The following is a 27,557-nucleotide window of genomic DNA, read 5'->3' on the forward strand; positions in this document are numbered from 1 at the left end:
GTATCCAGAGGAGAAAAACAAGGCAGGTCTTCTGATGGTGCTCAGGGCCAGAGGCAGTGGAGCCCCCAGACTCTTGCCAAGGCAACAGGAGGCCAAAGTAGGGAGGTGGGGGCTTCCACCCAGGCTGTCTCTACTTTTTAGAGTTACCCAAATCCTTTAATTGACTTCCATGGAAAGGCTCCCAAGTAGACTAATCCTGCCTATGGAGCTCTCTCTCCATCACCAGCCCCGAGAAGGCCAAGGAACACCCAAGTCTCCATGTCCTGCTGCCCTGTTTGCCCAGGCCCACCTTGCTGGCCTTGAGCAGCCCCTGCACCAGAGCAGCCTGGACAGCATGATGAGAGGCCTTGGGCTGGAGCCCTGGATTCAGGCTGCAACTGCCAGCTGGGATGACCTCAGAATGTGCCTCAGTTTCTCTTTAATAATAATCACGATCAAAGAGAAGCACACCAAAGAGAAGGCTATTGTCACTGTCCCAGCTTTACATGGGAAGGAACCAAGGCCTATGAGGTTAAGTAACTTGCCTGGAGGCACAGACAGCAGAAGGCAGGGTTCCTGTGGGCTGCCATCCATCCTCGACCCCTGCCACCCTCAGTCCCCCACAGTCTGGGAGCAGCCAGAGCTGCCAGGCAGACCAGCTGGACCCGAGGAAAGCACTTGGGTGACAGCCTGGCACAGAGCAGGTGCTCGGGGAAGAACGTCCTGGCCCCTTCCCTCTTCCCTAGAAGGGTAAGAGTAAGAAAAGCTCTTCAGATCCACTGCTTTTACCCCAGGCCTCTATGCAGCATAGGTCCTTGGCTGGGAAGTAGTAACAAATGGTCCCATCCAGGCAAAGGGACCGCCTGCCACCTTCAGCACTTTCTGCAGCCTGCTGAGGGGCGACTGCACCTTCAAGGCCCCGCCAGGGGCTGCCTCGTTCTCTGAACTTGGCCTTTCAAAGGGGCTTTCATTTATCGGGCTTTAATGTTTCACATGATTTAATCGGAAACACGTGCCTTGTAAATATTGTCTGTCATGTTCCATCAAGTTCACAGGGAAAAGTACAAGTCAATAAACAAAGGTTGTAGCATAAATCTACCTTGAACACATAATACCTCGAATAAGAAAATCAAAACACGTGTGGCCTCTGACCTGCGGAGCTGCACAAGCGGAGACTCGGGGTACAGTCAGAAACACTTCTTAATGTTCATCACAGGGAGGCTGCGCTAGAAGGTTTTCATAGGCCAAGTGCACATGGAGCCCTTCCACAAGAGACTCGGCCCAGCAGCACCTGTTAAATCAAAGTGCTCCTGACCGGACCAAAGCTGGCTACCTCCCCTGGGAACGCTCTGCGAGCCCCAGAAGCATCTTTCTTAAAAGAGGGGGCATTCCCCCCATTATCCTCATATGGGGGATGCAGAAAAGACTATGATAAAGGCCTCCTCACTTCCCTTCCCATTCCCTTCTTCCCTGGCACCTTCCCAGGCTGTTTTGAAAGACAGAAAAGGAGATGAGGATGAGGTTTGGAAATCAAAGCAGCTAGGATTTGAGTGCCAGCTCTGCCATAGATCACGTGGCTGTTACCAGCATCGTAGCTGATCCCACCACTAGAAAATCCATTAATAATGCCAGGCGTGGTGGCACACGCTTATAATCCCCGTGCTTCGGAAGCAGAGACAAGAGGATCACGCAGGTTCAAAGCCAGCCCCATTGGCTTAAGAGACCCTGTTTCCAAAAAATAAAAAAAAAGTATAAAATAGGTCTGGGAGTGTAGCCCAGAGGTAGAAGGGCTTCCAGGAACCCCAGTACCACCAAAAAAAAAAAGAAAGAAAGAAAAAAAGAAAAAAAGAAAATCCATTAATAATAACATATCCTGTGATACTGTTCTTGCTATTAAAGATGCTGAAACCATTTACTGACTTCTCCCACCCCCCAAGAAAAATGAAAATGTATGTTTGTCCAGGACCTAGATGGGGTACTAGACAGGGCCTCTGTACCCCCAGTATGTGCCCACTCACACAAATCCATCCACCCTCACAGAAACTCTCTGAGAGCTTTGAAGGGAAAGCCAAGAGTGGAGGGAGCTTGACAGAGTCGGAGGACTCAGTTTTCCCATCTGCCAAATGGGGGAGGGGAGCACAGGACTGTTGCCAGGACTACTGCTCAAAATGGTACATTCAAGAATGACACCATATGCCATAAACAGTGACATATGCCTATAATTCCAGCATGTGAGAGTTGAGACAGGAGGATCACAGGTTCAAGGCCAGCCTCAGCAACTTAGTGAGCCTGTTTCAAAATAAAAAATAAAAGGGGCTGGAGTGTAGCTCGGAGGTGGAATGTTCCTGGATTGAATCCTCAGAACCAAAAACAAAAACAAAGTGCCACCATAAAACCCCTTATAAATATGTCTCTCTTTTCAATTAGATTCAGACCCCAGAGTCATGGTCTAGAAGGGTGTTTTTGTTTTTGTTTTTTGGTGGTACTGAGGATACCAAGGGCATTTCTACCTCTGAGCTCCCCCCACTCAGCCCTATTTTTTTTTTTTTTTTTGCAGTACTGAGGATGGAACCCAGGCGCATTCTACCTCTGAGCTACACTTCCAGCCCTATTTTTTATTCTTTATTTTGAAACAAGGTCTCACTGAGCTGCAAAGGGACTCACTAAGTAGCTGAGGCTGTCCACGAACCACGATCCTCTTGTCTCAGCCTCCCAAATGCTGGGGTTACAAGCATGCACCATCATGCCCAGCTTTTATTCTTTATTTTGAAATAGGGTCTCACTAAGTTGCTGAGCACCTCACTAAGTAGCTGAGGATGACTGCAAGGTTCTCCTGTCTCAGACTCCCAAGTACTGGAATTACAAGCATGCGCCACTACATCCAGCTGGTCCAGATTTTACAACTAACTCATCTATCTAGTCCCACTCCTTTGTTTTGTGGTTCTAGGACTGGGACTCAGAGTAGGCAAGGAGCCAGCATCACCCAGCAAGTTGGTAGCAAGGCCAACACTCAATGGTGGGGCATCGGGATGCGCTATGGTACAGAGGGGCTCTGCGTGTTTCAGCACATCCCCCGGGACTGCAACCCAGCTTCCCGCCTGGCCCATTGTCCTGAGGGAATGCTGGCTTCCCTTCCCCAGGAGTCCTCCTCCACTGCCCCCGCACCCATAGTCCTTCTGTCAAAGAGTACTCCAGTATGGGGCACAGCACACCCTGGAGCCTGGAGCGCTGCCTCTGCCAGACCCGCCTCACCTCCAACCAGCCTGGGAGCCCCCCCCCCCCCCCGCCTGCACTGGGCTTTTCCTTCTTTTGTTTACATGTTTACTCTGCCTCCCCCTCTAGAACATCCACTTCACCCAGTCAAGGAGCAGCCATCTAATCTACCACTATATCCCCGTCTAGAAAAGCATCAGGGACACAAGAGTCACTCAGTAACTGTTGAGTACGTGGATCTGCTGAGTGAATGAGAACAGGGGCCTGGCCTCCCACGTCTCTGTGTTACAGCATGTCAGGGCTGGGAGGGGCTTTAAAATCAGGTCCAAGTAACTCAGCTGGCCCAGGTCGTCCACACGTGAGTGTCCTGGAACCTGATGTGGAGTCTCGACCGTGCAGGATCGTGTCGGTGTGTTGAGTGAGCTGGAGAGCTGGGGATGAGTGGGGCACAGAGCAGGTGGGTGTTCCTGGCAGTTAGATGGCATCACTGCCGGTTATACAGAAGGGTGGGTGGGCTGGATAGCCGGTGCATGAAAAGGTGAGTGCGTGAACCAGGGAATGGATGAGCTCATGCCCAGATGAAAAGACTCACCCGATGGAAAGATCTATCCCTAAAGGAAGGTCAAGGTCCTTCAGGATGGCAAAGACAGAAAGCCTCACCCTCCCCTCTGAGTCATGCCTCTGTGTGGGGCTCAGAGGCATGACTCCAGGGGGCGCAAGAGCAGGGTTCAGTGGGGCTGATGCATATTGCTTGCTGAGGAGTGCCTGGGTGAGCGTGTGAAAAGGTAGGTGGTGTCCACCCACAAGGGCATGAAGACGGACTCAGAGGCACACGGGGACCCACAGCGATACAGGACGGGAGGGGAGTCCTTGGACAGGAGAGCAGGTGGGGAGGTGAGGACAAGACACAGAGACAGCTTGCTATCCACACACTGACAGTCCCCTAGCTGCCACCCTGCTGGGCCTCCCTGTTCAGCCTGTAGGGACTCCTTCTTCCCAAAGCTGCAGTCTTGGGTGTTGCCCTGCTCCCTCCCCCAGCTCCCAAACACCATCCCTCTCCATCTCGGGGTAAGGAGGGTCTCCCCTGCTGACCACAGGGAAATAAACAGCCCAAAGCCTTTCGAGTTTCAAACACAGGATGGCTGGTACGCTCACACAGGGCATGGAGTGCCAGAAACTGTGACCCAGGGCACTCGTCATACAGGCCACATCCTCTACTGGGCTGTCTGCAGGCAAGTGGTCCAAGAGGAAGGACTCAGACTCAAACAGGTGCAGAGACTTGATCAAGGGCACATGGTGACAGCACTGGTCTTCCTGGCTCCCATGCACACGCTCTGTTATAAATCTTCAAGGCTCTGCATTGTAGGAACACGGGCATCTATGTGCGGGGGGTTTCCAAGGCACCGTCCTCTATGTGCAAACACCTGGACAGTCAGCCCACCCGCCGCCTGCCAGGCTCGGGAATCAGGAGTCCCTGGCTCATCCCGTAGCTCCCAAGCCGGGTGCTGCGGAGCACGACACGGCGCCTGTCACGCTCCTGCAAACACGGTGCCTCCCGCGGACCCCCTGCACATGTGGGGAGCCAGTGCCAGCCACCCTCCCACGCATGTGAATGTTCCTAAACAGAGTAATTAGAGTGGTGTTTAGGTAACTTTTACACAGGCCCCCTAATCAGAATCACATGTGGGGCAGAGCCAGCCATGGTGGCCAAGCTGAAGGGGCCGGTCAGGCCCTCCCCAATGTGACTGCCACCTTTCTGCCTTCCTCCCAATACACTCACCCCCCAGCCCCCACCCCAGGGATAAAACCACCCACACAGGCCAAAAGGAAAACCCCTGTGGCTCCAGGGCCCAGACACCCAGCGGCACTCTAATCACAGAGACACACGGTCAGATGTGAACAGACTCTCAGCAGTAGTTGCTGTGAAGCCCGACAGGGAGAAGCAAGGAGGAAGGAATCCACTCATCAAGTCCACACCAAGAGCTTCGGCTCACCACCCAGTGGGTGTTCTGCCACTGAGCTATACCCCCAGCCCCAGTAAGGCCCAGTCTCTCCTGATTTGCTATGTGGCCTTAAGCAAGTCACTTGGGGTCTCTGGGCTGCAGTGTCCCATTTATCTAATGGAAAGATAGAGCCTGGTGACCCCTAAAGGCTTTCAATGACATGGCAGCCTGAGGGTCTGTGGGTCTGGAAGTGACAGGCACTACCCCAGCTGTTTCTCAGCCTCAGTGGGTACTTTGAGGCCCAGGGAGTGTGAGTTCCTTGCTCCCTTCCAGCCTTGCTCCAGCCATTGGCAGCCATGTTTCTGCTCCGGCAATACCAAATCCCATCCCAGTGCCCGGCCCAGCAGCTCACCCCAGCTAGGCCTTTGCCTAGAGCAGTGTTCCTGGCACAGTCAGAGCTGAGATCTGTTACACAGCAGATCCTCATGCAATTGGCCCGGGCGAGACTGAGCCTCTGCAGTTTCAACAAGCTCCCAGGCCATCGATGCCGGCGCTGTGGCTCCTACCACGCCTGGGTAGTGAGGGCCTAGAACTTTTTCTCCCAGGGCCACCATGCAGCCAAGGGCCTCCTCGCCCTCGCTGTTGCTCCCTCTCCCCGGGGAATGACTGGCACTCACTCGCCACAGCACTGCTCACCATGAGCAGCTCCCAAGTCCAGGTCTGGCACACAGGTGGGCGGGTGAGAGTCCCCTACATGAGCTCACGAGCAGTGAGGAGACCCCAGACCTGTCCACAGAGCCTGCCTCCCGCCCCAGGATGAAAGCACGGGACCAGCCAGGGCTCGAGCTAGGCAGCTCAGGTACAGGGACGAGCCACCATGGACCTGGGCTGACATGGATCTTCTTTTATAAGTGGCCCTTGCTAGAAGTGGCAAGAGCCCAAATCTGCATGTGGCCCCAGGAGGGAAGAAACGGAGAGAAGAAAGGAAAGAGCAGGGAGCGAGGCAGAGAAGCCAAGATGGAAAGATATGGGAAGATGCAGAGGGAAAAAAGTCAGAAGTCAGTGCGGTACACGGTGAGATCCCAGAAAGGAGGGGAACTGAGAAGGCAACGGAGAGCGGAGGAAACAAAAACCTAAAACCAGACAGTGGACACAGCCCGGCACTAGAGAGAAGGAAAGAACAGACACGGGCAGGGAAGACTTTCTAAAGGGCCTGAAAGACGTCAGCTCATCCAGACGGTGCACGATGCCCCCACAGGACACCCTGCAGCCTCTTCCTGAGCACCCATATCTGCACTCCAGGCTCTGGGGCATGGGACTGGCCAGGGAATCCCCGAGGCCTTCCCCCACCCCCTCCACCTTCCCCAGGCTCCCCTCCCCATTATAATCACTCAGCAAAGAAAGACAGGCTAGAAGGAGCAATTTGGATTTCTTTTGTCATTGTTGTTCTAAAGACAAACAAGGTCCAAAGCTTGTAGGAGACTGAGCTGAGCCTAAGAAAACAGAAGCAGCACAAGTTTCACAAACTGCCAGCAAGTCGTCCATCTTCTCCGAGTCTCCGCTACTTCAGCAGCAAAATTACCAGGCTCCCCGCAGAGCACTAAAAGGCCTGACCAGGTTTTGCAGACAGGAGAGCTGCCCCAGTGCAGCACTCAAGTGCTTCACAAATGGCCACCGCTCCCGGGTGCAGGGTGGGCAGCGCGAATACTCTCCGAAAGAGGTGTTTTTGTTTGAAGTCCTTTCCTACCCAGCATCTCCTCCAAGCCTCACAGGAGGCTGCCCATGAGTTGACAAACTGAGGACTCTGACACAGCACCCAGCTGTGCCATGGTGCCACCTCTGGCCTGCCTTCTCAACTGCACCAGCTGCAGGCACAGCATCAGAGTGAAGGCTCACACAAGACTAACAAGAAATGCTTTATGGGGTATGTGTGTGAAAGACAGAGACAGAGACTAGGGATGGAACCCAGGGGCCTTCTACATCCAGACTACACCCCCTAGACCTATTTTATATTTTATTTGGAAACAGAGCCTCACTAAGTTGCTGAGGCTGGTTTCAAATCTGCGATTCTCCTGTCTCAGCCTCCCAAGTACTGGGAATACAGGCATGCAACCAACGCGCCCAGATTAAGAAATGCATTTTTCCCCAAAACTGTGGCTGACCCCCTCCTCATGCTGTGCCAGGCCCTCAGCCTGAGATGAGTGGAGATGAGGAAGTGGGGCCCTTCTCCCTAGGGAGATGGGCATCCAGTGTGACACTGCTGGGGTGGACAGGAGTGGGGAGAAGTGCCACCCTCCTGGGGCCAAGGCCCGCTCTGCTAAGAACACTCCCCAAGGCCCGCCAGGTCCTGCTGCTCAGCAATCAGGAGAAAGGAGCCAGCAGATGTCAGGAGGTCATGGGGACGCAGACTCACGCACCGGTCAAGATGCAGGACAGTCTCAAATCTGAGACTAGTCTTGGCAACCTAACAAGACCTTGCCTCAATTAAAAAAAAAAAAAAGTCTGGGGCTATAGCTTAGTGGTGGAACAACCCTGAGTTAAATTCCTAGTCCCATCAAAAAAGAAAAAGAAGCACCCAGCAAAGAAGAGTGGGGGTCCATGCCTGGGCAGCCCTGGAGCTCAGAGCTCCCAAATTTAGACTGCGTCGTTTAGGGGGTTGTGTGTTTCCTTGGCACAAGTTAACAGGCAGTTCAAGTGATTCGGTTTTAACCCGGGTGGGTGGGGGCCTGAGCAGGACAGGAGAGGCTTTGGGAAGGAGCGGTCAGTGATGGACTCTGGACTGGGGGGTGAGGACTCAGCAGGGCAATGGACAGGGTGGGCCGCACCGGCGTGTGCCTGTGAGGAGAGATCACGACCTGGAAGTGTGCGATCAATCAGTAAGTGAAAATGAAACAAAGGGAAAACAGGAACACAGAGGTGAGGAAAGAGACAATCTGGAGTCCTGAAGCTCTCCTCACAGAGGGACAGGAGACTTGTACCCAACAGAGACACGTGAGGAGGTGCCAGCAGAGACAAAGGGGCGCATCTGCAGCTAAGAATAACTAAAAACTCAAACAGGACACACTGTCAGAAAACAGATAAAAAGGACAAATAAACGGGAGGGGGTAGAGACAAGAAAATTAGAGGATTAATATAGAAAGCCAAACATGCGACAGGCATGGTGGCACACACTTGTAATCCCAGCATTCGGGAGGTGGAGTCCGGAAGATCACGGTTCTCGGACAGTCTCAGCCACTTAGCGAGGCCCTTCACAACTCAGTGAGACCCTGTTTCAAAATTTTTTTAAAAAGACTAAAAATAATAGGGCTGGTGGTGTAGCTCAGAGGTAGAATGCCCCTCTGTATTGCATGTTGCAAAGGGCTTCACTAAGTAGCTGAGGCTATCTGTGAACCACAATCCTCCAGTCTCAGCCTCACAAATGCTGGGATTACAAGTGTGCACCACCATGCATGGCAAAAAAAAAAAGAAAGAAAGAAAGAAATTGTACCAGGTGTTGAGCCCAGGTGTGTTCTACTTCTTTTTTTTTTTTTTTTTTTTTTTTTGGTGGTACTGGGGTTCCTGGAAGCCCTTCTACCTCCGGGCTACACTCCCAGACCTATTTTTACATTTTTATTTGGAAACAGGGTCTCCTAAGCCAGCGCACGGGGCTGGCTTCGAACCTGTGTGATCCTCCTGTTTCTGCCTCCCAAGCGCGGGGATTACAAGCGTGCGCCACCACGCCCGGCAATGTGTGTTCTACTTCTAAGCTACATCCCCATCCCCCCCTTTTTTGGTACTGGAAATGGAACCCAAGGGCATTATACCTCAAAGTTACACCTCCAGCCCTATTTTTTATTCTTTATTTTGAAACAGGGTACTCACTAAGTTGCGGAGGGCCTCACTAAGTAGCCGAGGCTGGCTGCAAACCTGCGATCCTCCTGTCTCTGCTAATTTTAAGTTTTGAAATTGGGTCCCCCTAAGTTCCTGAGGGTCTTTCTAAGTTATTGAGACTGGCCTCGAACCTGTAATCCTCCTGTCTCCACCTCCCAACTACTGGGATTACCTGCATGCACCACAGTGCCCAACTAGATTTGAAATTTTTAACAGAATCAGCTCTGAAGCTAGACAGCCTGAGTTCAAATCCCGGCCCTGCCACTTATTAGCTTTGTGGCCTGGCCAAGTTACTTAACCTCAGGGCGTCTTATTTCCTCATCTGTAAAATGGGCATAACAAAGGTCTCTATCACATACTTCAAAGAATTAAAGTTAAAGGATGAACTAGTTCACAAAAGCATCTAGAACAGTGCCTGGCACGCAGTAAGCATTACTGTTAGCTCTTACTACAATCACTCAGCCAAATCTCTATCAGAAATGAGACCTTTTCAGACATACATCTTCATTTGTCTTACTTTGTATTTTTTTATTTTGAAACAGGGCCTCACTAGGCTGCTTAAGAGTCTTACAAAGTTGCTGAGGCTGGCCTCGAACCTGCTATCCTTCTGTTTCAGCTTTCCAAGTATTGAGATTACAGGCATGTGCCCCAGGCCCAGCTTGAATACCTTTCTTCTACTGGGAAAATTACTCATAAGGTAAAACCCCCACTTCACAACAAGCACAAGCATGTCCATGCACTGAATGTAAGGAGGGTCAATGTCAGATCTGTCAGCTCCTCCGACTGCCACCTGTCCCCCATCCCGACCACACTATGATGCAGCCCCGTCCCTCCCCTGCCTCTCCCCACAGCACGTGCCATCACTCGGTAAACTTCCTATTTAGCTTGTTTATTGGATTGCTGTGTCTCCCCTGTGGGGCACAGGCTTCATGGGTTCAGGCATTTGTGCCTGACTGTTCATGCTCCCCAAATCTGAAAGAGTGCCTAGCTCACAGCAGGTGCACAACAAAATTTGTTTATTAAAAAAAAATAAACAGCCGGGCATGGTGGTGCACGCTTGTAATCCCCGCGCTTGGGAGGCAGAGACAGGAGGATCACGCAGGTTCGAAGCCAGCCACGCGTGCTGGCTTAGGAGACCCTGTTTCCAAATAAAAATGTAAAAATAGGTCTGGGAGTGTAGCCTGGAGGTAGAAGGGCTTCCAAGAACCCCAGTACCACAATAAATAAATAAATAAATAAATGAATAAATAAATAAATAAACAAACAAACAAACAAACAAACAAACAAACAGTTTTTCCAGCCTCTTTTGCAGCCATAGCATGGTAATATGATGCAGGCGTTGCTGATCAGAAGACTGATTAGAAGACCACGGTTCTAGGGGTATAGCTCAAACTCATCCTGGCACAGGTCAAGACAGGGTCCTTAGCCCACCATGTCCCCAGGACCTAGCGTGCCCCAGGGCCTGGTGGTGTTTCCACCTGCCAGACCTGCAGGGGCTCTGACGTAAGGATCTTGACTCTGTAGTTCCTAAAGCCTGGTTCTCCAGCCTTAACAGGAAATTCTGAGAGCCAGAGTATCCTTTTAATAAGATCTCTTGTCAGCCAGTGTGGTGGCACGTTTCTAATCCTGGTACTTGGGAGGCTGAGATAGGAGGATCGCAGGTTTGAGGATAAACTTAGGGAAGCCCTGTTTCAACATTTAAAGATAGGTCTGGGGTTGTAACGTGAAGGCAAAATGTCCCTGGGTTCTATTCCCAGTACCACAAAAGAAAGAAGAAAAAAACCTCTTTTCTACTTACATCAGCCAGTCAGCCGGGCCTCATGATCCAAGATACAGGAGGTCCTGCACAGGACAGCCTGGAGGAACGATCCCAGGAGGTCAGCAGTGCAGCTTGGGACATGGGAAAGATGAAACTAAGATAGCCTGGTACATTTAAGAAAGCATGACTGACAGGCATTTGATAGACTGATGAAATAATTAGAGAAAATAGTACTATACCCATAAATGTAAAAGAAAGCAAATGAAACAGAGGTCATATTTAACCTCAGGAAAACAAAAGATTGTGCCAGAAAGGAAAAGTTCCCATGGTGCAGTATTTGATTTGATCTGCCATCCCAAATGTACCACTAACCTGAGCAAGTAGACTCCAGAGAGTGCTACAGAGACAACCCGACCACTGCCCTGGCCCACCCCGGCCCTTTCAAAACCTCATCTGAAGCTAAGCATGATGACACACACTTGTAATTTCAGTATTTGAGAGGTGGAGACAGGAGGATCACATTTTCAAGGATAGCCTCAGCAAGATAACGAGACTCTCGGTAACCTAGCAAGATGCTGTTTCAAAATAAAAATAAAATAAAGCTGGGGATGTAGCTCAGAGGTAGAATGCCCCTGGGCTCAGTCCCCAGGGCTGCACACATGCGTGAGCGCGCGCGCACACACACACACACGCACACACTATGCAGACTCTTTCCCCATCCCCACCCCTGTAGAGTCACTGGAAGTTTGGAAGTTCCTTTAACTTTCTGGATCACTCTTCAATCATAAAACATCTTTTAGTCCCAAGAACTTTTTGTCCCAAGAACAGTCTCGATTTTGTAATTAAGATGTCCGGTCCAGATTAATAATCTTGACTCCAAGCTTCATTTATAGCCAAGATCTACCTCTCCCCTAGTGGGAGGGAGCTGGCCTGTGCAGGGTGGAGGCAAGGTCCCAGGCCCTTGACCGCAGCCTGAGTGGACTTGGAGCTCAGCACCCACTGCGACCTCCTGGGCCCCGTCTCTGGGTCTCCAGGGAGTCCCTGGTTGGCAGACACCTGCCAGCCCACCATGCTCCATGGGACACCGCTAGACTCTCCACTGCCCTCTTGAGCAGGGTTGGCCTGAAGAGGACTCTGAAACTGTTCCCTGGGCTGCCTCACTGGTAGGAAACAGTGCGTGACTCTGTGCTGTCACCAAGCGGGACCCTGACCACAGCACTTCCTCCTCCTGTGTGTCTGGTACTGGGGATTGAACCCAGGAGGTTCTACCACTGAGCTATATCCCCAGCACTTTAAATTTTTTTTTCTTTTGTGGTATTAGGGATTGAACCCAGGGGCAGTCTACCTGAGCTACACTCCCAGTCATTTTTATTCTTTGTTTTTGAAACACGGTCTCACTAGGATGCTGAGAGTCTCGCTATGTTACTGAGGCTGTCCTCCAACCTGTCATCTTCCTGCCTCAGCCTCCCAAATACTGGGATTACAAGCATGTGCCACCATGCCTGGGTTGCCTTTTTTTTTTTTTTCTGTAATAGGTTCTCACTAAATTGCTGAGGCTGGCCTTGAACTTACTATCCTCTGGTCTCAGTCTCCCAAAAACTGGGGTTAGAGGCATCTGGCGTCCTTTCCTCTTTCCTCTGCACACATGAAGCCACTCGTCGTTCCACCTGCTTCCAGGCTGTGCCCTGCTTCCCGTGTGGTCCTCTTCAAGCCCAGTCTTTTGAGCTGCGTGAGGAAGAAGCAACCCCTTCCCAGCCACATGGCACCAGGAAGAACGTGTCACAACCCCTCAACAACTGTCCAAAGGAGCCCTCCCTTTTGTCCCCTCACAGCGTGCTGGGCAAGGATCTCCAAGGCAGTCTAGTTCAGCACCTAAAATCCTCCAGTGGAAGGAGGCAGCCAGGTCTCTGTCCTACCCACCGACTCAGACCAAGAGAGCACAGTTCCCACATCTGCCCCCACCACGTGGGTCCCAGCTCCGCACGGAAGTAACTAGGGAGCAGAGGTGCACTTGGGGGGCAGTACACGTGGAGCCTGGGGAGAAAGGGGCAGTTAGAGAACAAAACCCAGCCAGGCATTTCAGCACACGCTTGCTTTCCTAATACTCAGGAGGCAGACACAGGAGGATCACAAATTTGAGAAGAGTCTCAGCAACTTACCAAGACTCTCAGCAACTTAGTGAGTTCCTGTCTCAAAATTAAATAAATAAATAAATAAATAAATAAATAAATAAATAAAAAGGGCTGGAGGTGTAGCTCGGAGGCAGAATGCCCCTGGGTTCAATTACAAGGGGAGAGAGACAAGAGAATGAGAATTAATAAAAACCCAAACCCTCACCTCTCACAATAGGAAGCCAGCAGACGGCGGGGACAACACAGCAGAAGTCTTGTCTAGAGAGGCCCATCCTCACCCCTCAGCTGTGTCACCATGGCCACGCTACTCCCACCCGCTGGGCTCTTTCTGCTGCGTTGAGTCAAGGAGCCGTGTCTACCGAGTGCTGAGAGACTAACTGGACAGGGAGGCCAGGTTTTGTTTTTGTAACTGAGAACTATGGAAGAAAACGCTAGAAAGCAATAACTAGATGAGCCCAAGGTAGAGCTATCGTGCCACACAAGGCCATAGAGCTGGCGCCCCCTGGAGGTGGGCATCGTGGAAGCACGGGCCTCTCAGGAGGCTGACCATAAAGGACCAGGGCTCTCTTTAAAGACACTGCATCTGGCTATTCAAAAAGCTATGTCTGGCATTATTTTGCTAGAAGTAAAATTTTATTTTTAGAACATTAATAAAACAAGTTACCGCAAATAGTAATAATAACAAACAATGGGACTTGATGAGTGACAAATAGAAAAGCAAAGAAGGAAACGACAAAGGAAAATCTTGGCAATGTAACTATATAAAAATTTTTGTTTCAAAATCCTCATAAAAACTTGTTTAAACAACAGACTCATAAAAGTATTAGCAACAAATATGATGAACAAAACATTAACATTCTTAATGAGAGCACTTCCAAAGAGGCCAATTTTTAAATTTTATAAGTGAAATATTCAGACCCCTAATATAAACACAATTTGCAAATGCAGAGATATGAACTGTGAATAGATGCACAGTACAGTTTCCATCACACTAGTAATCAAATAAATGCAAGGTGAAATAGCAACTAGGTGTCATTTCCACCTTGGAATTCATAAAGGAATTTTAAATTACTGGTGAAGATGCAGATGAGCATGTTCTCCCAACAGACATTGCCCGCAGTGGTGAGAATTATATAACCTTTTACAAAGTGATAGGTGTTAAGTGTTACTATGCTTTAGTCTAGCAACTTTCACTCTGGGGAATCTATTCTAAGAAAATAATCCAAGATATGAATAAATATTTCTACAGAAAGATACTCATTGTAGCATTATTTCTACTAAGGAAAAAGGTTAAAAATTCTAAGCACTTATGTATGTACAACATATATACACATTTGCTTGCATGCATATAAACTATCTCTGAAAGGTCAGATGAAACCTGGGGCATCACTAGTTTGAGGAGTAGGGAGTAAGGGGAAGGGGGAAGAGGTAGGTGTTCCCTAAGGACTCTTTCTGGGTCAAAATTTTGAACCAATTTAATGTACCACCTATTCAAAAATAATCTAATAAATGTTAAAAATCTAATATACCTTGAATGTTTACAAAACAATTTATTAAGATGGAAAAGGTTCATTATGTTAGAATGTTTTAAGTAAAAATAAGTACATACAGCTATATTCAGAATGATCTCAATGACATAAAAACATATTCACATATAGTTAAGCATAGAAAAAAAAGATTAAAAAGAAATATACCAAGGCAAAAACAATCATTGCTGCAGGTAAGATTAAAAGCAAGTATTATTTCCATCTTTCTAGGTTTCAATAGTTTCCAGATTTCCTACAATGAGTGTGTTGTACTTAAGTGGAAAAATAAGGATTAATAAATTAAATTATCTTCAAAGGGTCACCCACCTCCCAGAGAAGGATTAGGAGTAAGACCAAGTAATTTGTTGGAAGTCAGGGACCTGCAGGGATAAAACGGAACCCCACTGCACTCCATCCCTGTGTACACTGGTGCACAGAACACCCCCAGGCCGTTTCCAGCTCCAGCAATAGACTTGCAGAAACCACCCGCCTGCTCCAGGCTGCCGCCTCCCTACGCACCAATAAAGTAACCCACAAGGGCCTGGCTACTCGGGCCCACCTCTCTAGGAAGCCTTCTCTGATCTCTCCGGGCAGTGCTGCCCTGCGAAATCTGAGAGCAGGACAGACCCAGGACTCCAACAGAAGCCAGGCCTGAAACCAGCATGCTGCCCCACCTCAAAGCTGGTATGTCTACCTGCAGCCCCTTCCACTGGGGGCTCCCAAGGCACAAGTCCTAGTGTAAGGAGAGGGCTTCAATGTGTGATGAAAAAATGAACAGATTAAAGACTTTTCCAGATGAGCACGGTCTGACAGAACAGTCTGTGATCATGAAAATGTTTTGCGTGTGTGCTGTCCAACACGGTAGCCACTAGCCACATGTGTCTACTGAGCACTTGAAATGCAGCTGATATGACTAAGAGGTTATTCCTTTATTTAACCTTAATTAATATAAAGAGCCATAGGTGTTCTTTATGGAAGAACACTTACATTCCCGAGGTAGTTCTAAGATGATCTGGGGGAGATACTGGGATTTGAGCCCAGGGACATTCTACCTCTGGACTACATCCCTAACTTTTTTTTTGTTAACAGGTTCTTGCTAAGTTGCTGTGGCTGTCCTCAAACCTGTGATCCTTCTGTCTCAGCCTCCCAACTACTGGGATTTCAGGCATGTGCCACCACACCGGATGATCTATTAAAAAAAAAAAAAAAAGACTGTCACAGAGTGTGGCAGTACTCGGTAAGCGATGGCTGCCAGAAAACAAAAACAGTGAGGAGGAGAAGGACCCTGACGAGGGTCTCCAATGGTGCCAGGGCCCCTACCTGCCTGGCCAATGCAAACAATGGAAATGGATTTGACTCTGCATCTCACTACCAAACAGCTCTTCTGTATTCTAAGTGCATAGCAACCAGAGCCATTGAAAGAAGCTTAAGCAAGCAGGAGCTGACAACAGGTGCAAGAAAAGAGCAGACAAGGCAGCCCCACCCCATCCCTGAGCCAACCAGCCACAGGAGCGCCACCACCCGCATCCCGCGAAGGGCCGCTCTTCAGAGGCCCCACAGAGCCCTCCTGGACCGCACTGATCTTCATGTGAGCCCCGAGAGGGGAGCTGGCAGATATTTCCACTTCACAACTTGGCAAACCAAGGCTCATGAGATTGTCTGAGATCACCAGGCTGAGACTGGCTGGAGGACAGCAATCTGCTTAGGACAGAAAGACAAATGATAAGGCGGTAATGTTGCACAGGAGGGCCAGGAACCGAGTCAGGCTGGGAGGTACCCACAAACACGCTCACTGTCCCCCTGCCTTCCAGGCTACAAGCAAGGAGGAGATGGGAAGCCCAGAAGAGTGAGAAGATTTCCCAAAATCGCCTAGCAAGCCAGGGACAGAGCCTATTATGCAGAGCCCCAAGATGGTGCTGGAGAGAGGACGTGCCCACTTCCACACGGAAGCATCCCTGTGATTACTGCAGCCTTGTGTGCTGAGAGCCTGTGTGCGTCCACCAGCCTTGCAGGAAGAACAAGAATCTCAGACATGCTCTCTTTCACAGGCCATGGGCTCGAGGACAGGGACTTGGGTGGATGCCACTCCCTTTTTCCTGGACACCCCCTCCAAGCCAGCCCTGAGCTGGGCATCTGTGGCACAGGAATATGCCGCTTCTCAAGGGCTCCTCCGTACAGACAATAGTCACACCACTGCTGTGGCAGAAGGAAGGACGGGGAAAGGGAAGGCTTCTAGGAGAAGGCCGCACTGGGGCTGGAACTTCAAGAATAAGTAGGGCTGGGGACTGGGTAGGGGCTAATTGGGTCATGTGTGCAGGTATGCCTCAACCATCTTGTACTCCATTAAGATGTACAACTACAATGCACCAGTAAAAAAAAAAATTTTTTTTTTTTTTTTGCGGTATTGGGGATGGAACCCAGGGGCATTCTACCTCTGAGCTACACCCCCTGCCCTATTTTTATTCTTTATTTTGAAACCGGGTCTCACTGAGTTGCAGAGGGCCTCACTAAGTAGCTGAGGCTGTCCACGAACCACGATCCTCTGGTCTCAGCCTCCTGAATGCTGGGATTAAAAGCGTGCGCCACCACGCCCAGCTACCAGTAAAAAATTTTTTAAAAAGAATAAGTAGGGCCTGTCTAGTGGAAGGAAGGGTCTGAGAGCCCTTTCCAGAGGTTCTGAGGCCATTAATGTGGCAGCAGTAACAACAGTGATAACAATGGCAATCCCAACATTAACTGAGCGTTTATCATGTGCCACTCTCCGCTTTTTAAGCATTGACACACATGCTAACGCACGTCATTCTCAAGAGAGACTTTGCTTTATTATTCCCATTTGACAGATAAGTATGTTGAGGCCCAGAAAGCTCAGTCACTGGCCCTGAGTCCCTAAGTCCATACATGGGGCCACGATTCGGACCTGGTGGCTTGGTTCCACGCCCATGGCTTAGTCACTACCTCGTCCACCTCTCAGACACTCCCTTCATGCCAGACCCGGTGCTAGACCTGAGATATGACAGTGAGTGTTAGAGTATTACAGAATCATTTTCCTACTTGTTCTAGAAAAGATCTAAGGAGGCATGAAGATGAGTAAAAAGAAGCTCACAGATCCTAAGGCAAGAGGGGCACGCAAAGAGAAAAAGTCCAGGCCTGAAGGTGCGTAAGGAAACATTTGCTGTTTCAAGGGAACAAGAGCGGGGCGTGGGCCGGAGAAGGAGAGACAAAGCTGCTGGCAGGAGGGCTGCGGGCCAGGGCCCGGCCGGGTTCTTCCCAGCGGCCGGCTGGTGGGCGGTCTACAAGCTGAGCTGGACGCTCAGGGAAGAGCTTGGACGCAGGCACCAAAAAACGATCCGGGGCACAAATCACGTCTCCTCGGACATGCGCAGGTGCTGCTGTGGCTCAGCAAACGCAAAGGATCTGAGAGAACTCTTAAAGGTAGTAGATCCCGAAACCTCATTAGGCATCTTCTCCCCATCAGTGCTGCTGCCCCAAAGCCAGTGGAAAGACTTTCGTCCTCGTATCTAAAACACAGACGCCCCTGCTGCCGGGATAGAGAGGAACAGAAAGGTTTTAAGCAAGACGTATTGAAGATTCGAAGTCTGGGATTTTGTCTCTCTACCCACCCCTGTACCCCCACCTCTTCCAGCCCCCCCACCACGTGTTTGAAATCAACTGTTTGAAGGTCCCAAGAAGAGCCTGCCCTGCGAGAAGCTTCAGTGCGGAGATATTCTCACAAAGAGCGCTACGTAAGTACAAATGACTGTTTGATCAATCCCTTGGCCTCAGCGTGGGATTTGGTTAGAATTAAAGCCATCTGGCCGAGGGGGGGTGGGGGGAGGAGACAGGCAGGCGGGAAAATGACCCGGCCCCCTCCCCCAAAAAGCATTGTTAAAATATAACGGGGGAAACCAGTAAAGTCCCTGCTGTTATTTCAGCCTAAGCCACTTAATCCTTCAGCACATAAAGCAACTTATTTTATGACCTTTTCCCTTTAAAAAGTAAATCAGAAGACGCTGCCTTGAATTCAGATATCTCTGAAACACGCTGCTCATCCCTCCTGGTGAAATATCCTGTTTCATAAACCTCCTTCGAGATACTTGAAACTGCAGATCACCAAATGCCTAGCTTTAGGCATCTGACATTCCAGAGAATTAATATTTAAACTTATTATAGGAAAAAAAGAATTGCGTTTGGTTGAAGCATGAAATATTTAATAGTGTCTCCAAATTAGAAACCCTATTTCGTTTCTCACTGGAAATGCCAACGTTATTACCTGGGCTTTGCACTCGAACGAGATGAAACACACAATCGCGCTGTTTTCTCTGGGGAAGCGGGGAGTGAGACAGGTTTGTGGAGTGGAAGCGATTGAGTTTCATTTTTACGATACACTTAAATTATATTATCATTCTCTGCCTTGAGGGCTGGACTGAGAGCTCTGAAGCTACCTAAAACCACGGAAAACTGGCAAAATCGGTGAGTCCGCCGAAGCCCCAGCGCGGGCTCTTTAAGTCGCCTCCTCTGTCTTGGAAGGAGCCCGCTGCTGGGCCGAACCTGGTAACTTTCTCTGCTCCCTAGAACAAAAGTATTAAGTGGTTTGGGATAAAAATTAAGCTTCACTTGACACAGTGGATTCTGGCAGCCTCTGCCGGCACGTGTAATTTATTTACAGGGTTGGAAAGTCGGCAAAATACATCATCAACTCTTATACAAACTTCTACTAGGTATTAAATACCCAGCGCTCAGAGAAGTAATTCATATAGTCCAGCCGCGTTCCAAAATAAACCCAATCTCCAGCCCCCTGGAGAGCTTAAAGCAGCAAATGGGGCTCTGTCTCCTAGGGTCAGGTTTACAGTCCTCCCGGCTTCTCGCTGAAGCCCTACTTTCCAGCAAACCTGTTATTTCAAAACAAAAGCAACAACAACGTCTAAAAGAGCAATCTGACTGCAAAAAAGACACAAAGATGAAGAGCCAGGGCCAGCCCCAATCCTTCTTCACACAACCCCTTTCAGAGAAGAAAAAAAAAACAAACCTGTCCAGTAAGCCTCTTGCAGCCTTGGCTTCAGAATACGTGTGACTCCGTGACACCGTGCAAATACAGCATACAAACAGCTCGTGCGGGGCCACAGGCTCACCCTGGCAGCCGGACCGTTGCTGTCCACAAGACATTTGTCTCCATCATCATCTGACACAAAATCCCCATCTCCCACAAACTCTCAAGTCCAACGGGAGCCACCCCCAGACCCTTCTTCATGCCACTAAGTGCTTAAAAGACAAGTAATTGTTTAATGGCTCCCTGGAGCCACCATGCATGGAGGATTCTCATCCCAGGGATATCCTGGAGTCTGCACCATACCAGGAGACAGCTCAGGCAGGGGACGTCACCTTGGACCATGACCATGGGGAGCAGGAGCAGCTGCTTCTGAGAAGGGGTACTCCAGAGTCCCAAAGAGCCTTCAGGGAGCCCCAGCTTCCTGAGGACCTGAGTCACGAGTGGGGCCCGTTTCCCCTCTCCCAAGGAGGCCACAGGGCTGGGAGAAGGGCCCTAGTGAAGAAGTTTCCCCATGAGGTCACACCTCCCTCCCCGCTGGCTGAGACTCACAAAGGAGTGCTCTAGGGAGCCTCGGCCCCTTCCCCAGGGCCGGGCGTGACACAGCTTTAGTCCCACAGCTTGGATTTCAAGAGTGGTGTGCTTTGGGGAAAAGTACTGGCCTTGCTTCCAGGCAGACCTGGGTTCAAGCTCCCAGTTCTACTACTTACAGCCTTAACTGTGGATAAATCACTTTATTTTCCCAGCCTCGGTTCCCCCTCCTCTAAAATAAGCGTCATGCCTCCTTTCCACACAGGGCTGTTGGGTGTAACTCAGTGTGATCACAGTGGCGATGTGTGTGCCTGGCACATAGTAAGTGCTCAATAAACAGTCAGTAAATCTTTTTCTTCTGCTCCTTCTGTGTTCACCTTTAGCAGTCACACCCAGAACCTGGCCAGCCTCTTTCTACACCCAGGATCCTTCCCAATCCTCCCAGCTCAGTTAGCACAGAATCCTGGCGTATCAGAGCCGGAGGGGGCTATGGATGACCCACACAAACTGTTCCCCATTTGACAGACGGGGAGACCGAGGCTCAAGCAAGCAAAGGGCATGCCCATATGCATCAAACTGCACAATGGTGCGTGTGTGCGCCCCAGGCTGGACCATAACCAACAAATAAATTCAGGCCTTACAGGAAATGCATTATTCAGTTAGCAGGCTGAAGGGCTCCTCTTGGCGCATCTGACTCAAACGCTGACTTTAAAAACACAGCTCGTAATGCTAACACAATCCACTCGGTCCGCCGGAACCCTTCTGAAGGAAGAACCCTTTGGAGTTTCAGAGGAAGATGGGAAAAGAAGAAAACAGATGCTTTCGGTGACTTTCAACTCTAAGACCACTGGGGAAGGCTGTATTCTCTCCACCCCCTCCCCAGCCAGCCTCTGTTTTCTTTCAGTTTCTTATAAGTAGGCTTTGGGAGGCCAAAGCTGACACAGAGCCTCCCTGCTCTCCTTTCCTTTGTCGGTCACTAGACTGTCAGTCCCTGGACTTTGCTTCCAACACGAAAAGCATTTTTTCCCCTTTTCATTATAAACTATTAATTAGGGCAGCGGCTGTTGATAAACAAGAAGTCTGTTTTTAAACTGCTAGGATCATTAGCACCATGGAGGCAAACAGCACAGATATTTCAAGCATTTGGTCTTTTTTCCTGGCCTGGTATTACAGCTTGCTTTTTGCATAATGCAGTCAAATTTTTCAAAGACCAGTGTAGTTTGTTTCATTTCTTCTTCCCCTTGAGCTGAATGTCTTTGTTTCTTTAAACACAAAAATAAACTACCCCCTACCAAAAGAAACAAAACAAGTCCCAAGGTCCAAACTAATTGCAACTAAAATGTACTAGGAAAAAGAAAATGTTAGAAACCACACACACTAACTTAACTTTGACTATAACCACCTATGTAAGGTGAGGTTGTTGAAACACCACACTGACTCCAAAACAAGGGAAGTTTTTTTCCCAAGAAAACTGCAAGAAGAAAAGGAAATTATCTTCTTTGTGCAAAAGCCACTATTAGCGATAGCCACTGGGTAGCTTTCAAATTAAATGTATTTGTTTGTTTGTTTGTTTTTGGCTAATTCTACCCAAAAAAAGGATTGAAAAAGCCTATTCTACACTTTAGCTTCTCCCTTCTTCTAGGATGCTGGCCAAACTCCACAAAATAAACCGAAGAAAATGATGATAATTATGCAACATTCAGAACAAAGAACATAAGAATATATTTTTAAATGATTCATTGTGCACTTATGCCTATAATGGGATTTTAACGCACTGTAAAAATAAGTGTGCTGGCTCACTTGGCTTCTCACGCAAATAAAACACAGGGAGATGAATAGCTCTGAGATGGACTGAGTTGTTTTGCTTTTTGTTTTTTAGCGGTTTTTGTTTGTTTTTGTTTTTGTTTCCAAAAGGAGAAGTGTGGAGCAAAACCATAGCATATAAAGAAATGTATGCAGACAGCAACACAGCCTATCCATCTAGTTTTGCAGCCAAGAGGGTCCTCGGACCTCAGCCCCACTAAGCACATGACAGGTAAACTACTGAGAAAGAGGCCTAAATTAAGCCTGGATCGTATATGCGAGTTCCCTTTCCTTTTTGCCCGCCAAGTCTTAGCAGCTTCTAGAGAGCCTGGGGGTGGTGGTGGAAGGGAATAGAAATTCTAGCCGCACAGGATTCTTAGGAAATCTTGGGGAATTATATTTCCGCTACATGTCTATAAAAGATTTGTCAGATGCATAACTCTTATGACTGTAGACGCAACATGTTCCTATCTCGTTTGTATACCCACACACATACGTGTTTCTCTTTGTCTCACTGAGCCTGACATTTGGCCAGCAGGTTTTTCTCCCCCTTATTTGAAACCTCAAGCACCAAAAAATTTGGATCTGATTATTTCCGGATCATAGGACCAGCACTTTAAAATGGATGAAATGCAAGCAAATTGCCCACCAGCGCCAGAGGGGGGAAATGCTTTAAAAGTAACTCATACCTTTCTACTGTGGATGCGCTAGGCTCTCCAACCCTTCCCTCAACATCACTGTGGCTTCTTGCTCAAATGAAGAAACTCAACCAGGTAACACCACTAAAAACATCACATCTTACTCTACTGCCACCAGCCCCAGATACATAACCTACAACTGCTTTTCTTCTTGTTTTTTTTTTTTTTTTTCTTCTTGTAGGAAAAAAAATAACCATTTTGGGGGGTTTTGTTTGTTTTGTTTTGTTTAAAGCTACAAGGTTGACTACTTTTTGGCAATAATATAGCCATGTTACATCAGCTGTTTTTTTTACTAGTGGCTAATTTTTACTAATTTTTATTTTTTTTAACTTTTACTAATGTTTTTACATTTGCAATGACCATTGGTCTCTTTTTCTGCTACGACATTTCCAGTCTTGATACATGGTGAAAAGGGCCCAGTGAGTCGCTGTGAGTTACATAGTGACCTCATTATCTGGTTTGGACAGGCGGAATCATCTTTGTAAACTACAAAGTCTTCTAGACATAGCATAGAGGCTAGTTACTAATTTCCAAAAATTCAAGACAGGAGAAATACCAAAAGTAAAGAGAGTTTAAAATTCTCTGGGAACATTTGCAAGGCCTTTGTTGTAGACAGCAGCTCTCAGACGCTTGCACACACAGGTAGAAGGTACAAGTTATGCAATCAGAATCAAACGCACAGAGCCAGAAGCCTCCAACACTGCCACTTACTGTCCGCAGATCTGAGCAAATCCCTGAACCCTCATGTGTTCATCCATGCAGTGGGAGTTACATCAATAAAAGCCAGTATCTGCCCTGTCCTTGACAGATACAAAGCGCTTCTACATCTGTTCCCTCGGAAGAGCCCTCAAGGTAGGCAAAGCCAGATGAGGGAATGTGTGGGAACACACTCTGAAAACTGTAAAAAACTGTGCACAGAAAACACGCGTCATCGGCCATCGCTGCAAAGCTGTCCGCCCGCGGAAAGCCCAGATGTTTACCTTCTTTCCTTGTCAGGACTTATAAAAGCAGTGTCTGGTGTTTAATAATAAGAAAGAAAAATGCAGCATCTGGCAATTTGGCCTTCCCAGCTGTTTGGGATCTGGATAAGCGGGACTCGGCCATAAACAGATCGTGATGCTTATTGTAAATGATGACAATGTTAGTCCATGACGTCGTACCATGCCCTAGGGCCTCCCCGTCCAGCTCTGAGAGCAGACAGCACCCAAACATGTATAGATAAACTGCTGGGTTCAAGAACTTGCTCCCTTCCCCTGCTTAGGGTCTATCCAGAAGGCAGATCATCTGAAACCTGACCCGGACCAAGCAATTCAGTCTTCTCTTCCGTCACTGGGTAGCAGTGGCCACGGAAAACCAGGAGTGTGGCACCGCTCAGCCTCCCTGCACCACTGTCCCAGCGTTAGTGCCTTTCACTTTCAACATTTTAAGACTCAAATCTTCATCCCTCCTCACTCTACCTCCTTTTCCTAAAATTCCACTTCCTAGTATGTACCCCTGCACAGATTAATAAAAATGACCTCTTCTACCTTTTTAGTTGACAAAGCATTCTTAAAACCCTTGTTTTATTTACCCAGTGAAAATGGGCATTATTATCTCTCTGGCAAATGAGAAAACAAGAGGTTGAGAAGGTTGAACACATCACTATAGTAATCCTAAAAATAACCAGGCATCAAGATGGTCCTTTCAACATTCAAGTCGATCTCCGAGTAAATTTACCATACACACGGGAACTTTCGGCAGAGGAGAAAAAATGACTTCCCTCGGCATCCCACACATCATAGGTGGTGGGGCTTATCATTCCCAGCACAGCTAATACATGTTTGAATTGGTATTTGTCTGTCTGTTTCCAATAAGCTTGAGAGCTTGGAGCTAGGCACCATGCATTCAAGGATTCCGTGGTCTGGCGACTATTTTGGTAGGAATAAGTGCAGCGAGGAGGTGCCCTTCTTTAATGGGATGCCTCAGAGCTCAGCCGAAAACCTGCCGGGGGAAGCTGCTTTTCTTTCAGGTAGCTTGGCGTGACAGCAAAAGGGCACGCCTGCGGCGACCCACAGGCCAGGTCGGAAACCTCTCTAAGCCCCCATCCCTGAGCCTTCCCTTCTCCCTAGGCCCAGCTACGCTGGAGCTCCAGCTTCTACAACCCCTGGCCAGCTGGGTGGCCTTCTACATACCAGATGCTTCCCCACCACAGACCTCAGTTTCCTCGTCTTTCAAATGTGTGCTAAGTCCCAGCCCAACAGCCTCACCAGAAGACTGTGAAGAAAAACAATTTAGAAGCCTCCCAGAGAAGACGTAACCACAGAGACCATCTTAAGGGACAAAGCCAGCGGCTTTCTCTCCCACCCCCTTATCCTCCTCTGCCCCTTCCAAATGCAACCCTGAATTAAAGATCTCTTACTTGAGACACAGGAGTGTGGATAAAAATAATTGGGGTTTGGAGGACTGGAAGTAAGAAGATTGTACACAAAGCATCAGATGAAAGGTCTCTAACCACAGTGTGGAACGAGGGTTATGTCCGGGACAGTCATTCACTAGAGCAATGGAGCGCTCGAGCTGCAGATGACAACCACAACTTTTTTAAACAAAACGTTGCAGGGGGGTATGGACGGAAGGGAGGACTGCGGAGCGGGCCAGGCCAGGGAACTCACGGCAGCGACTGGTCTTGTTATGCTCTAATCCTCTCTCTTCCTGGTAAAAGAGACCTCAATGTGTCTTCCAGCAATAACAGTGTGCAAGCTTTTCTCCCCCCTCCATATTTATCCTTCTAAAACATAATCCTTATTTCTTAGAGAAGAAACTGACATTTAACACAAGAAGACAAAAAATAAAAAGTTCTTGCCTACAAAGTCAGGTGTTTTCTTTTTAAAAACCTTATGTACGTTTATGTCCTTTGACAAGGCCCAGGACTCGGAAGGCAGCTGGCCTACCTCTTCTAAGGTGCTGGGCTGATGCCTAGGAAATGTTGCCTACAACCGTAAAACGTACACGGTTATTGTCTTCCTTGAAAAATCACCTGCAGAGAGAATAGAGAGGTTCCAAGTTCTGATCTAACTGAACCCCAAAGCCTTGGTTTCTCCCAAAGGAGGGAAAAATGGGGAGGGAAGAGAAGGCACAGCAACTTAACAATTTCTCCAATTTCTGGTTAATTATCTGTCAGTGTGAAACCTATAAATAATGGCTAGATAATAATTAACTGATGAGACGCGCATGTTTGTGAGAATATCAGAGCCATCCCTGCCTGGAGCCCCACGAGGGAGCCGCCTTCTATTTACCAGCCTGATGGGAAGCAGGGGCCACTGCAGAGGGACTTCTGGCCAAGAAGACCCTCCTGGAGCGCCAAGTTACAAGTCAAGAGCTGGCCGGGCTGAATTACAGATTCAGAATATCTTCCATCAGGAACTAAAAAAGTCATCTGGTGCAATAAATTCCTCACATGACAGAGTGGGAAACTGAGGTCCCAAGAGGGGAGGGGTCCTACTGAAGAACTCTGGTTCTCGTTATTTAAGGAGATTTGAATACTTCAAAGTCCGCCTTCGGCACTCTCTGCTGCTCAGAAACAAATGTCCGTTACAGGAGTTCCTACTCCCCCAAACATATAATAAAATTCTGACGTCTCACACAACTTTTAGCAGAAACATACAGAAGCAAAATTATGTAATCCGAGCTTTCTCTACCCATTTCCCCAAAACCTGCCTATTGCGTTTAGATTAAATATTTCCTATAGCAGCCTTCGTCTTCAGACTGACAAGCGAGCCCCGAACAGCCACAGAGAAAATGAATGACTTTGCAGAGAGTCCCCCCGAGCCCCGGGGGGCCCCGCGCCCGGCCGGCGCGCGCGGCAGGTCTGGACTCACCCTTGGCGGCGGCGGCCTTGGCGGGGCCGTAGTCCCGGGGGCTCCGCGGCCGCAGCAGGTCGAGCGCGCGCGGCGGCCGGGCCAGCAGGTCCCGCGGGCCCCCGTCGCCGCCCCCCGCGACCCCGAAGGCCACGTGCGCGGCGCGGCCGGCGGCGGCCTCCGGGGGCCTCCTCTCCGCCGGCGCTTCGGGCCCCTCGCAGTGCATGGCTCCGCCGGGTCGCGGGCTCCTGGGGAGGGCAGACGCGCAGGGCGTTAGCGGGCGGGGCGCACCTGGCCGGGCCGCCGCCCCCGCCGCACACTGGGCGGCGCCACCCCCGGCCGCCGCCACCGCGACCCCCGCCCACCTGGCGCGCCCGGCCCGGCTCCTCCGCGGACCGACGGCCGGACGGCGAGCGGACGGCGCCGGGGCGGGGCCGGGGCCGGGCCGCAGGGGGGCGCCCTCCGCGCGGATGCCCCGGCGGGGTCGCGAGCCCGGGCCCCGCCGCTCACGCCCGCCGCGCCCCGCCCCGGCCGCCCCCGTCCCGCGCTCCGCCGCGCCCTCACCCTCACCTCGGCCGCCGGGCTCTCGGGCCGGCTCGGCCGCCGCCTCAGGCGCCGCAGCCCCGCAGCCGCCACCGCGCCCGTCCGCGGGCGGCCCGGCCAATCGCCGCGCGGGGCGGGGCGGGCGGGCGGGCGGGGCGCGGGGGTGTGCCGGGAGCGGGGTCGCGGGGGGCCCGACCTGCCCTCCGCCCTCGGGCCCGGCGTTTTCTCCCAGGTCCGCGGAGTTTGAAGCCGGCCCCGGCGGAGGCGGCGTGCGACGGCGCAGGGCACGTTTCCCCGCGGAGCCCAAGCCGCGCGCGGGAGCGCGCTGGGCTCGCGGCGGGGCTGGACCCGCTCGGCCCCTTTCTCACGCTCACGCCTTTGGGTTGTTTTCCATCCAAGCGAAAAAGGTGCCAAAGTGCCTCCGGGCCTGCACCGGGCCCCGCGCTCCTGGCAACCTCCCCAGCAGCCCATAGGGGCTGCCACCTAGGGCCCCAGGCCGGCAGAGGCAACACCGCACCGCTGGAGAGCAGCTCGAGGGCAGAGCGCAAGCCGAGCTCGCGCACCAGGCCTGGGCCCCATTCCCCGCACCCTCCATCCACGAAGAAGACTTCATGACTGAAGCCGTGGCGTGGACCACCTCCCTGAGCCTCAGTTTCCTCCTGTGTAAAAGGAGGGAAAACTGT

General features: G+C 50.1%; 1 protein-coding gene across 3 annotated transcripts in view; it reads right to left on the reverse strand.

Annotated features, from left to right (window-relative positions):
- The window catches only part of GLIS1 (GLIS family zinc finger 1), a gene marked incomplete at its 3' end in the record, with an annotated part of 194,569 nt that extends 168,108 nt beyond the window's left edge, over positions 1-26,461 (reverse strand). For 2 of the 3 annotated variants that reach the window (XM_080692547.1, XM_080692545.1), the window contains exon 1: positions 26,353-26,455. Of the gene's footprint in view, positions 1-26,352 lie in introns of all 3 variants that reach the window. The other variant, XM_080692546.1, reaches the window with a different exon arrangement.
- Between the last annotated feature and the right edge of the window lie 1,096 nt (positions 26,462-27,557).

This window comes from Muscardinus avellanarius (assembly GCF_963383645.1).
Source record: "Muscardinus avellanarius genome assembly, chromosome: 3".
NCBI classification, from domain to species: domain Eukaryota; kingdom Metazoa; phylum Chordata; class Mammalia; order Rodentia; family Gliridae; genus Muscardinus; species Muscardinus avellanarius.